Consider the following 14,369-nt stretch of genomic DNA (forward strand, 5'->3'; position numbering starts at 1 on the left):
GGAACCAGCAATTCAAAGTGTCTGATGGTGAGCTACCTCTTAGATATTGTGAGATAGGAATACCAAATCTCTGGTTCTGACCCTATAAGTGAGAAGGCATTGAACTGATGCAGAGATGGATTATTTGAGATCTTCAACAGATGGCAAACCGCAGAAGGCACCAAAATAAAAAATTGAAATCATAAACCTGTAGAGAGTTGGTTTAATCAGATAATTGAGGAAAATTTGCACTCATTCCTTTAATATAAATCAGATCTATATCATGAATTATGCAATCAATAAATATATTTAATATTTGCTTAAATTCATTTCAGATGTGTTTTTCATTGATTTCACAAAGTAGTCAAATTGCCTGTACTCAATGTTCATTTCTTCATGGATGGATCACTGTGGTTGGTCTATATTCCCACTGGACTGAAAACAAGAAAAACTAGAAACCACCTTCCATTCAGCATCTGAGTTCCCTGGGGATGGGTCAAGTCATATTATTACCACCTCATTCGACCCACCACCCCGTGCTGCCATATCCCATCCTTTGATTCAAATAGTTTTGCTAAGTAATAATGTGCAGTAGAATCTGTTCCAAAATGTTTGCTAATGAAATGCAATAAGACCAGTTACAATTTCAACTTTATCACAACACTTCTCCTTAATGTTCAAATCAAAAAGACAGTTTGCATAACCATAAAATAGAACCAATCCAAAATCAACCTTCAATTTACATTTACTCCATCTACCTAAAGTCATCTACAAAGATATTGGGGTAAAATTTACACTGGGGTTTACAGCAATAGTTTGCACCATAGCTCCAGTGGAAATGCCAGAGAAACAGTTGTTTGTCCTATTTTTCTGGAGCTTCTTCTGAAGCTACAATAGCAGATGGGAGAACCCCTGAGGAAATTCTGCTCCATTTGGCTTCCAACAAAGCCCCATGTTCAGGCTTTTAAACACTGATCTCACTTGCAACAGTTTTTTTCAGGTTCTCTAAGTGCAGTATTCTTAAAAAGTCATCCCGATGAAAGGTGATAAATATATGCTAAACAAAAGTTGATTTCCCAAGAGGCTAACCAATAAGAATTTGCTAGTTTTTTTTAGGTAATTCAAAAAAACACAACTTGTTCTTTGGCCTCAATAAGGGGGAACCAGTGGATGTAGTATATTTGGAATTTCAAAAGGCATTTGATAAAGTGCCACACAAAAGGTTGTTACACAAATAAAGGATTCATGGGGATGAGGGTAATATATTAGTATGGATATAGAGGACTGGTTAAAGGACAGAAAATAGAGATTAGGAATAAACTAGTGGGGTGTGCAAGGGTCAGTGCTGGGCCTCAGCTATATACAATCTATATTTAATGTTTTAGATGAAAGGTTCGAGTGTAATGTACCCACATTTTCTGATGATACAAAGCAAAGGAAAATAAGCTGTGAGGAGGACACAGGGCAGATTCTTCTGCTGATAGAATATTTTCAGGAGTGAGGATCATTTCTGGGTCTCAACTTACATGGGTCTGCAGTGCACCCTCTGGCGCAATCTCCTGGGAGATGTCTTCCTAATTGGCATCCACCTTCCAATTAAGCATGGTCGTTGAGTTCTGGTCACCGCATTATAGGAAGGATGTGTAAGCTATGGAAAGGGTGCATAGGAGATTTACTAGGATGTTGCCTGGTATGGAGGGAAGGTCTTACGAGGAAAGGCTGAGGGACTTGAGGTTGTTTTCGTTGGAGAGAAGGAGGAGGAGAGGTGACTTAATAGAGACATATAAGATAATCAGAGTGTTAGATAGGGTGGATAGTGAGAGTCTTTTTCCTCGGATGGTGATGGCAAACACGAGGGGACATAGCTTTAAGTTGAGGGGTGATAGATACAGGACAGATGTCAGAGGTAGTCTCTTTACTCAGAGAGTAGTAGGGGCATGGAACGCCCTGCCTGCAACAGTAGTAGACTCGCCAACTTTAAGGGCATTTAAGTGGGCACTGGATAGACATATGGATGAAAATGGAATAGTGTAGGTCAGATGGTTTCACAGGTCGGCGCAACATCGAGGGCCGAAGGGCCTGTACTGCACTGTAATGTTCTATGTTCTGTGTTCTATCTCACTGTGTATTTCTCCATGATTCACTGTGTATTTCTCCATGTCTCACTGTGTATTTCTCCATGTCTCACTGTGTATTTCTCCATGTCTCACTGTGTATTTCTCCATGCCTCACTGTGCATTTCTCCATGTCTCACTGTGTAGTTCTCCATGTCTCACTGTGTATTTCTCCATGTGTCACTGTGCTTTTCTACATGATTCACTGTGTATTTCTCATACCCTCATTGTGTAGTTCCTGTTGTCTCACTGTGTAGTTCTCTGTGTCTCTCTGTGTAGTTCTCGGTGTTTCGTTGTTCAGTTCTTGGTGTCTCTCTGTGTAGTTCATGGTGTCTCACTGTGTAGCTGTCGGTCTCTCACTGTATAGTTCTCGGTGTATCGCTGTGTAGGTCTCAGTGTCTCACTGTGCATTTCTCGATGTCTCACTGTTTATTTCTCATACCCTCGTTATGTAGTTCTCCATGTCTCACTGTGTAGCTCCGGTTTATTTCTGTGTAGTTCTCGGGGTTTTTCCTTTGTATTTCTCAGTTTCTCTCTGTGCAGTTCTCGGTGACTCACTGTGTAGTTTTCAGTGTCTCACTTTGTAGTTCTCAGTTTCTCTCTGTGCCGTTCTCAGTATCTCACCGTCGAGTTCTTGGTGTTTCACTGTGTAGTTCTCAGTGTCTCTCTGTGCAGTTCTCGGTGTCACTGTTTGTAGTTCTCGGTGTCTTGCTGTGCAGTTCTTGGTCTCTCATTGTGTAGTTCTTAAAGTCTCACTGTGCATTTCTCCATGACTCAATGTGTATTACTCATACCCTCATTGTGTAGTTCCTGGTGTCTTACTATGTAGTTCTCGGTGTATCAACGTTTAGTTCTCGGTTTCTCTGCGTATATTTCTGGGTGTCTCTGCATGTAGTTCTCAGTGTCTTTGTGTGTAGCTCGCAGTGCCTCTCGATTTGGTTCTCGGTGTTTCGCTGTGCAGTTCACACGATGTCTCAATGTGTAGTTCCCAGTGTTTCACTGTGTAGTTCTTGGTGTCCCTCTGTGGAGTGCTTAGCGTTGCACTGTGTAGTTCTTGGTGTGTCGCTGTGTAGTTCTTGGTGTTTCAATCTGTAGTTTACGGTGTCGCTCTGTGTAGTTCTCAATGTCTCGCTGTGTAGTTCGTCATGTCTCACTGCATATTTCTCCATATCTTACTATGTATTTCTCAATAATTCACTGTGCATTTCTCCATATCTCACTGTGTATTTCTCCATATTTCACTGTTTATTTCTCCATGTCTCACTCTGCATTTCTCTATATCTCACTCTGTATTTCTCCATGTCTGACAGAGAATTTGTCCATATCTCACTGTGTATTTCTCCATATTTCACTTTGTATTTCTCCATGTCTCACTGTGTATTTCTCCATGTCTCACTGTGTATTTCTCCATGTCTCACTGTGTATTTCTCCATATCTCACTGTTTATTTTTCCATGTCTCATTCTGAATTTCTCCATGATTCACTGTGTATTTCTCCATAATCTCACTGTGCATTTCTCCATGATTCACTGTGTATTTCTCCATATCTCACTGTGCATATCTCCATGATTCACTGTGTATTTCTCTATGTCTCACTGTGTATTTCTCCATATCTCACTGTGTATTTTTCAATCTCACTCTGTATTTCTCCATGCTTCACTGTGTATTTCTCCATGCTTCACTGTGTATTTCTCCATGTCTCACTGTGTATTTCTCCATGTCTCACTGTGTATTTCTCCATATCTCACTGTGCATATCTCCATGATTCACTGTGTATTTCTCTATGTCTCACTGTGTATTTCTCCATATCTCACTGTGTATTTTTCAATCTCACTCTGTATTTCTCCATGCTTCACTGTGTATTTCTCCATGCTTCACTGTGTATTTCTCCATGTCTCACTGTGTATTTCTCCATGTCTCACTGTGTATTTCTCCATGATTCACTGTGTATTTCTCCATATCTCACTGTGCATATCTCCATGATTCACTGTGTATTTCTCTATGTCTCACTGTGTATTTCTCCATATCTCACTGTATTTTTCAATCTCACTCTGTATTTCTCCATGCTTCACTGTGTATTTCTCCATGCTTCACTGTGTATTTCTCCATGTTTCACTGTGTATTTCTCCATGTCTCACTGTGTATTTCTCTATATCTCACTGTGTTTTTCTCCATGAGTCACTGTGCATTTAACCATGTCTCACTGTGTATTTCTCCATGCTTCACTGTGTATTTCTCCATGCTTCACTGTGTATTTCTCCATGTCTCAATGTGTATTTCTCTATATCTCACTGTGCATTTCTCCATAACTCACTGTGTATTTCTCCATGTCTCACTGTGTATTTCTCTGTATCTCACTGTGTATTTCTCTGTATCTCACTGTGTATTTCCCCATGTCTCACTGTGTATTTCTCCATGTCTCACTGTGTATTTCTCTATATCTCACTGTGTATTTCTCCATGTCTCAATGTGTATTTCTTCATGTCTCACTGTGCATTTCTCTAAATTCACTGTGAATTCGCTGTATCTCACCGTGTATTTTTCCATGATGCACTGTGTATTTCACCATGACTCACTGTGTATTTCACCATGACTCACTGTGTATTTCACCAGGACTCACTGCATATTTCACCATGACTCACTGTGTATTTCACCATGACTCACTGTGTATTTCTCCTGATCTCACTGTGTATTTCTCCATGTCTCACTGTATTTCTCCATATCTCACTGTGTATTTCTCCATGTCTCACTGTGTATTTCTCCATGTCTCACTGTGTATTTCACTATGACTCACTGTGTATTTCTCCTGATCTCACTGTGTATTTCTCCATGTCTCACTGTGTATTTCTCTATATCTCACTGTGTATTTCTCCATGATTCACAGTGTATTTCTTCTTGTCTCACTATGTATTTGCACATGTCTCGCTGTGTATTTTTCATATCTCACTGTGTATTTCTCCTTCTCTCAATGTATATATTTTTTAAATTAGAACATTACATATCCTTCCTATAATGTGTTGACCATAACTGCACGCAATACTCCAGGTGCGGTCTCACCAGAGTTTTGTACAGCTGCAGCATGACCTCGTGGCTCCGAAACTCGATCCCCCTACTAATTAAAGTGAACAGACCATATGCATTCTTAACAGCCCTATTAACCTGGGTAGCAACTTTCAGGGATTTATGAACCTGGACACCAAGATCTCTCTGCTCATCTACACTACAAGAATCTTCCCATTAGCCCAGTACTCTGCATTCCTGTTACTCCTTCCAAAGTGAATCACCTCACACTTTTCCGCATTAAACTCCATTTGCCATCTCTCAGCCCAGATCTGCAGCCTATCTATGTCCCTCTGTAACCTACAACATCCTTTGGCACTATCCACAACTCCACCGAACTTCGTGTCATCTGCAAATTTACTATCCCACACTTCTACACCCTCATCCAGGTCATTTATAAAAATGACAAACAGCAGTGGCCCCAAAACAGATCCATGTCTCACTGTGTATTTCTCTGTATCTCACTGTGTATTTCTCCATATTTCACTTTGTATTTCTCCATGTCTCACTGTGTATTTCTCCATGTCTCACTGTGTATTTCTCCATGTCTCACTGTGTATTTCTCCATATCTCACTGTTTATTTTTCCATGTCTCATTCTGAATTTCTCCATGATTCACTGTGTATTTCTCCATATCTCACTGTGCATATCTCCATGATTCACTGTGTATTTCTCTATGTCTCACTGTGTATTTCTCCATATCTCACTGTGTATTTTTCAATCTCACTCTGTATTTCTCCATGCTTCACTGTGTATTTCTCCATGCTTCACTGTGTATTTCTCCATGTCTCACTGTGTATTTCTCCATGTCTCACTGTGTATTTCTCCATGTCTCACTGTGTATTTCTCCATATCTCACTGTGCATATCTCCATGATTCACTGTGTATTTCTCTATGTCTCACTGTGTATTTCTCCATATCTCACTGTGTATTTTTCAATCTCACTCTGTATTTCTCCATGCTTCACTGTGTATTTCTCCATGCTTCACTGTGTATTTCTCCATGTCTCACTGTGTATTTCTCCATGTCTCACTGTGTATTTCTCCATGATTCACTGTGTATTTCTCCATATCTCACTGTGCATATCTCCATGATTCACTGTGTATTTCTCTATGTCTCACTGTGTATTTCTCCATATCTCACTGTATTTTTCAATCTCACTCTGTATTTCTCCATGCTTCACTGTGTATTTCTCCATGCTTCACTGTGTATTTCTCCATGTTTCACTGTGTATTTCTCCATGTCTCACTGTGTATTTCTCTATATCTCACTGTGTTTTTCTCCATGAGTCACTGTGCATTTAACCATGTCTCACTGTGTATTTCTCCATGCTTCACTGTGTATTTCTCCATGTCTCAATGTGTATTTCTCTATATCTCACTGTGCATTTCTCCATATCTCACTGTGTATTTCTCCATGTCTCACTGTGTATTTCTCTGTATCTCACTGTGTATTTCTCCATGTTTCACTGTGTATTTCCCCATGTCTCACTGTGTATTTCTCCATGTCTCACTGTGTATTTCTCTATATCTCACTGTGTATTTCTCCATGTCTCACTGTGTATTTCTTCATGTCTCACTGTGCATTTCTCTAAATTCACTGTGAATTCGCTGTATCTCACCGTGTATTTTTCCATGATGCACTGTGTATTTCACCATGACTCACTGTGTATTTCACCATGACTCACTGTGTATTTCACCATGACTCACTGTGTATTTCACCAGGACTCACTGCATATTTCACCATGACTCACTGTGTATTTCACCATGACTCACTGTGTATTTCTCCTGATCTCACTGTGTATTTCTCCATGTCTCACTGTGTATTTCTCTATATCTCACTGTGTATTTCTCCATGATTCACAGTGTATTTCTTCTTGTCTCACTATGTATTTGCACATGTCTCGCTGTGTATTTTTCATATCTCACTGTGTATTTCTCCTTCTCTCAATGTATATATTTTTAAAATTAGAACATTACATATCCTTCCTATAATGTGTTGACCATAACTGCACGCAATACTCCAGGTGCGGTCTCACCAGAGTTTTGTACAGCTGCAGCATGACCTCGTGGCTCCGAAACTCGATCCCCCTACTAATTAAAGCGAACAGACCATATGCATTCTTAACAGCCCTATTAACCTGGGTAGCAACTTTCAGGGATTTATGAACCTGGACACCAAGATCTCTCTGCTCATCTACACTACAAGAATCTTCCCATTAGCCCAGTACTCTGCATTCCTGTTACTCCTTCCAAAGTGAATCACCTCACACTTTTCCGCATTAAACTCCATTTGCCATCTCTCAGCCCAGATCTGCAGCCTATCTATGTCCCTCTGTAACCTACAACATCCTTCGGCACTATCCACAACTCCACCGAACTTCGTGTCATCTGCAAATTTACTATCCCACACTTCTACACCCTCATCCAGGTCATTTATAAAAATGACAAACAGCAGTGGCCCCAAAACAGATCCATGTCTCACTGTGTATTTCTCTGTATCTCACTGTGTATTTCTCCATGATGCACTGTGCATTACTCCATGTCTCACTGTGTAGTTCTCAATGTCTCAATGTGTTTTTCTCCATGATTCACTGTGTATTTCTCCATGTCCCACTGTGTATTTCTCCATGTCCCACTGTGTATTTCTCCATATCTCACTGTGTATTTCTCCACATCTCACTGTGTATTTCTCCATGATTCACTGTGTATTTCTCCATGTCTCAATGTGTATTTCTCCATGTCTCACTGTGCATTTCTCCATGTCTCACTGTGTATTTCTCTATATCTCACTGTGTATATCTCCATGATTCACTATGCATTTCTCCATATCTCACTGTGTATTTCTCCATGTCTCACTGTGTATTTCTCTATATCTCACTGTGTATTTCTCCATGTTTCACTGTGTATTTCTCCATGTCTCACTGTGTATTTCCCCATGTCTCACTGTGTATTTCCCCATGTCTCACTGTGTATTTCTCCATGTCTCACTGTGTATTTCTCCATGTCTCACTGTGTATTTCTTCATGTCTCACTGTGCATTTCTCTAAATTCACTGTGAATTCGCTGTATCTCACCGTGTATTTTTCCATGATGCACTGTGTATTTCACCATGACTCACTGTGTCTTTCACCATGACTCACTGTGTATTTCACCATGACTCAGTGTATTTCACCAGGACTCACTGCGTATTTCACCATGACTCACTGTGTATTTCACCATGACTCACTGTGTATTTCTCCTGATCTCACTGTGTATTTCTCCATGTCTCACTGTGTATTTCTCCATATCTCACTGTGTATTTCTCCATGTCTCACTGTGTATTTCTCCATGTCTCACTGTGTATTTCACCATGACTCACTGTGTATTTCACCATGACTCACTGTGTATTTCTCCTGATCTCACTGTGTATTTCTCCATGTCTCACTGTGTATTTCTCCATATCTCACTGTGTATTTCTCCATGTCTCACTGTGTATTTCTCCTGATCTCACTGTGTATTTCTCCATGTCTCACTGTGTATTTCTCCATGTCTCACTGTGTATTTCTCCATGATTCACAGTGTATTTCTTCTTGTCTCACTATGTATTTGCACATGTCTCGCTGTGTATTTTTCATATCTCACTGTGTATTTCTCCTTCTCTCAATGTATATATTTTTTTAATTAGAACATTACATATTCTTCCTATAATGTGGTGACCAGAACTGCACGCAATACACCAGGTGCGGTCTCACCAGAGTTTTGTACAGCTGCAGCATGACCTCGTGGCTCCGAAACTCGATCCCCCTACTAATTAAAGCTAACAGACCATATGCCTTCTTAACAGCCCTATTAACCTGGGTAGCAACTTTCAGGGATTTATGAACCTGGACACCAAGATCTCTCTGCTCATCTACACTACAAGAATCTTCCCATTAGCCCAGTACTCTGCATTCCTGTTACTCCTTCCAAAGTGAATCACCTCACACTTCTCCGCATTAAACTCCATTTGCCATCTCTCAGCCCAGCTCTGCAGCCTATCTATGTCCCTCTGTAACCTACAACATCCTTCGGCACTATCCACAACTCCACCGAACTTCGTGTCATCCGCAAATTTACTATCCCACACTTCTACACCCTCATCCAGGTCATTTATAAAAATGACAAACAGCAGTGGCCCCAAAACAGATCAATGTCTCACTGTGTATTTCTCTGTATCTCACTGTGTATTTCTCCATGATGCACTGTGCATTACTCCATGTCTCACTGTGTAGTTCTCAATGTCTCGATGTGTTTTTCTCCATGATTCACTGTGTATTTCTTCCATTCTCCCTGTGTATTTCTCGATATCTCACTGTGTATTTCTCCATGTCTCACTGTGTATTTCACCATGACTCACTGTGTATTTCACCAGGACTCACTGCATATTTCACCATGACTCACTGTGTATTTCACCATGACTCACTGTGTATTTCTCCTGATCTCACTGTGTATTTCACCATGTCTCACTGTGTATTTCTCCATATCTCACTGTGTATTTCTCCATGTCTCACTGTGTATTTCTCCATGTCTCACTGTGTATTTCACCATGACTCACTGTGTATTTCTCCTGATCTCACTGTGTATTTCTCCATGTCTCACTGTGTATTTCTCTATATCTCACTGTGTATTTCTCTATATCTCACTGTGTATTTCTCCATGATTCACAGTGTATTTCTTCTTGTCTCACTATGTATTTGCACATGTCTCGCTGTGTATTTTTCATATCTCACTGTGTATTTCTCCTTCTCTCAATGTATATATTTTTTAAATTAGAACATTACATATCCTTCCTATAATGTGTTGACCATAACTGCACGCAATACTCCAGGTGCGGTCTCACCAGAGTTTTGTACAGCTGCAGCATGACCTCGTGGCTCCGAAACTCGATCCCCCTACTAATTAAAGCAAACAGACCATATGCATTCTTAACAGCCCTATTAACCTGGGTAGCAACTTTCAGGGATTTATGAACCTGGACACCAAGATCTCTCTGCTCATCTACACTACAAGAATCTTCCCATTAGCCCAGTACTCTGCATTCCTGTTACTCCTTCCAAAGTGAATCACCTCACACTTTTCCGCATTAAACTCCATTTGCCATCTCTCAGCCCAGATCTGCAGCCTATCTATGTCCCTCTGTAACCTACAACATCCTTCGGCACTATCCACAACTCCACCGAACTTCGTGTCATCTGCAAATTTACTATCCCACACTTCTACACCCTCATCCAGGTCATTTATAAAAATGACAAACAGCAGTGGCCCCAAAACAGATCCATGTCTCACTGTGTATTTCTCTGTATCTCACTGTGTATTTCTCCATGATGCACTGTGCATTACTCCATGTCTCACTGTGTAGTTCTCAATGTCTCAATGTGTTTTTCTCCATGATTCACTGTGTATTTCTCCATGTCCCACTGTGTATTTCTCCATGTCCCACTGTGTATTTCTCCATATCTCACTGTGTATTTCTCCACATCTCACTGTGTATTTCTCCATGATTCACTGTGTATTTCTCCATGTCTCAATGTGTATTTCTCCATGTCTCACTGTGCATTTCTCCATGTCTCACTGTGTATTTCTCTATATCTCACTGTGTATATCTCCATGATTCACTATGCATTTCTCCATATCTCACTGTGTATTTCTCCATGTCTCACTGTGTATTTCTCTATATCTCACTGTGTATTTCTCTATATCTCACTGTGTATTTCTCCATGTCTCACTGTGTATTTCCCCATGTCTCACTGTGTATTTCCCCATGTCTCACTGTGTATTTCTCCATGTCTCACTGTGTATTTCTCCATGTCTCACTGTGTATTTCTTCATGTCTCACTGTGCATTTCTCTAAATTCACTGTGAATTCGCTGTATCTCACCGTGTATTTTTCCATGATGCACTGTGTATTTCACCATGACTCACTGTGTCTTTCACCATGACTCACTGTGTATTTCACCATGACTCACTGTGTATTTCACCAGGACTCACTGCGTATTTCACCATGACTCACTGTGTATTTCACCATGACTCACTGTGTATTTCTCCTGATCTCACTGTGTATTTCTCCATGTCTCACTGTGTATTTCTCCATATCTCACTGTGTATTTCTCCATGTCTCACTGTGTATTTCTCCATGTCTCACTGTGTATTTCACCATGACTCACTGTGTATTTCACCATGACTCACTGTGTATTTCTCCTGATCTCACTGTGTATTTCTCCATGTCTCACTGTGTATTTCTCCATATCTCACTGTGTATTTCTCCATGTCTCACTGTGTATTTCTCCTGATCTCACTGTGTATTTCTCCATGTCTCACTGTGTATTTCTCCATGTCTCACTGTGTATTTCTCCATGATTCACAGTGTATTTCTTCTTGTCTCACTATGTATTTGCACATGTCTCGCTGTGTATTTTTCATATCTCACTGTGTATTTCTCCTTCTCTCAATGTATATATTTTTTAAATTAGAACATTACATATTCTTCCTATAATGTGGTGACCAGAACTGCACGCAATACACCAGGTGCGGTCTCACCAGAGTTTTGTACAGCTGCAGCATGACCTCGTGGCTCCGAAACTCGATCCCCCTACTAATTAAAGCTAACAGACCATATGCCTTCTTAACAGCCCTATTAACCTGGGTAGCAACTTTCAGGGATTTATGAACCTGGACACCAAGATCTCTCTGCTCATCTACACGACCAAGAATCTTCCCATTAGCCCAGTACTCTGCATTCCTGTTACTCCTTCCAAAGTGAATCACCTCACACTTTTCCGCATTAAACTCCATTTGCCATCTCTCAGCCCAGCTCTGCAGCCTATCTATGTCCCTCTGTAACCTACAACATCCTTCGGCACTATCCACAACTCCACCGAACTTCGTGTCATCCGCAAATTTACTATCCCACACTTCTACACCCTCATCCAGGTCATTTATAAAAATGACAAACAGCAGTGGCCCCAAAACAGATCAATGTCTCACTGTGTATTTCTCTGTATCTCACTGTGTATTTCTCCATGATGCACTGTGCATTACTCCATGTCTCACTGTGTAGTTCTCAATGTCTCGATGTGTTTTTCTCCATGATTCACTGTGTATTTCTTCCATTCTCCCTGTGTATTTCTCGATATCTCACTGTGTATTTCTCCATGTCTCACTGTGTATTTCACCATGACTCACTGTGTATTTCTCCTGATCTCACTGTGTATTTCTCCATGTCTCACTGTGTATTTCTCTATATCTCACTGTGTATTTCTCCATGATTCACAGTGTATTTCTTCTTGTCTCACTATGTATTTGCACATGTCTCGCTGTGTATTTTTCATATCTCACTGTGTATTTCTCCTTCTCTCAATGTATATATTTTTTAAATTAGAACATTACATATCCTTCCTATAATGTGTTGACCATAACTGCACGCAAACTCCAGGTGCGGTCTCACCAGAGTTTTGTACAGCTGCAGCATGACCTCGTGGCTCCGAAACTCGATCCCCCTACTAATTAAAGCGAACAGAAAATATGCATTCTTAACAGCCCTATTAACCTGGGTAGCAACTTTCAGGGATTTATGAACCTGGACACCAGGATCTCTCTGCTCATCTACACTACAAGAATCTTCCCATTAGCCCAGTACTCTGCATTCCTGTTACTCCTTCCAAAGTGAATCACCTCACACTTTTCCGCATTAAACTCCATTTGCCATCTCTCAGCCCAGATCTGCAGCCTATCTATGTCCCTCTGTAACCTACAACATCCTTCGGCACTATCCACAACTCCACCGAACTTCGTGTCATCTGCAAATTTACTATCCCACACTTCTACACCCTCATCCAGGTCATTTATAAAAATGACAAACAGCAGTGGCCCCAAAACAGATCCATGTCTCACTGTGTATTTCTCTGTATCTCACTGTGTATTTCTCCATGATGCACTGTGCATTACTCCATGTCTCACTGTGTAGTTCTCAATGTCTCAATGTGTTTTTCTCCATGATTCACTGTGTATTTCTCCATGTCCCACTGTGTATTTCTCCATATCTCACTGTGTATTTCTCCACATCTCACTGTGTATTTCTCCATGATTCACTGTGTACTTCTCCATGTCTCAATGTGTATTTCTCCATGTCTCACTGTGCATTTCTCCATGTCTCACTGTGTATTTCTCTATATCTCACTGTGTATTTCTCCATGTCTCACTGTGTATTTCTCTATATCTCACTGTGTATTTCTCCATGTTTCACTATGTATTTCTCCATGTCTCACTGTGTATTTCCCCATGTCTCACTGTGTATTTCCCCATGTCTCACTGTGTATTTCCCCATGTCTCACTGTGTATTTCCCCATGTCTCACTGTGTATTTCTCCATGTCTCACTGTGTATTTCTTCATGTCTCACTGTGCATTTCTCTAAATTCACTGTGAATTCGCTGTATCTCACCGTGTATTTTTCCATGATGCACTGTGTATTTCACCATGACTCACTGTGTATTTCACCATGACTCACTGTGTATTTCACCAGGACTCACTGCGTATTTCACCATGACTCACTGTGTATTTCACCATGACTCACTGTGTATTTCACCATGACTCACTGTGTATTTCTCCTGATCTCACTGTGTATTTCTCCATGTCTCACTGTGTATTTCTCCATATCTCACTGTGTATTTCTCCATGTCTCACTGTGTATTTCTCCATGTCTCACTGTGTATTTCTCCATGTCTCACTGTGTATTTCTCTATATCTCACTGTGTATTTCTCCATGATTCACAGTGTATTTCTTCTTGTCTCACTATGTATTTGCACATGTCTCGCTGTGTATTTTTCATATCTCACTGTGTATTTCTCCTTCTCTCAATGTATATATTTTTTTAATTAGAACATTACATATCCTTCCTATAATGTGGTGACCAGAACTGCACGCAATATACCAGGTGCGGTCTCACCAGAGTTTTGTACAGCTGCAGCATGACCTCGTGGCTCCGAAACTCGATCCCCCTACTAATTAAAGCTAACAGACCATATGCCTTCTTAACAGCCCTATTAACCTGGGTAGCAACTTTCAGGGATTTATGAACCTGGACACCAAGATCTCTCTGCTCATCTACACTACCAAGAATCTTCCCATTAGCCCAGTACTCTGCATTCCTGTTACTCCTTCCAAAGTGAATCACCTCACACTTCTCCGCATTAAACTCCA

Source organism: Heterodontus francisci, chromosome 20 (genome assembly GCF_036365525.1).
Source record: "Heterodontus francisci isolate sHetFra1 chromosome 20, sHetFra1.hap1, whole genome shotgun sequence".
NCBI classification, from domain to species: domain Eukaryota; kingdom Metazoa; phylum Chordata; class Chondrichthyes; order Heterodontiformes; family Heterodontidae; genus Heterodontus; species Heterodontus francisci.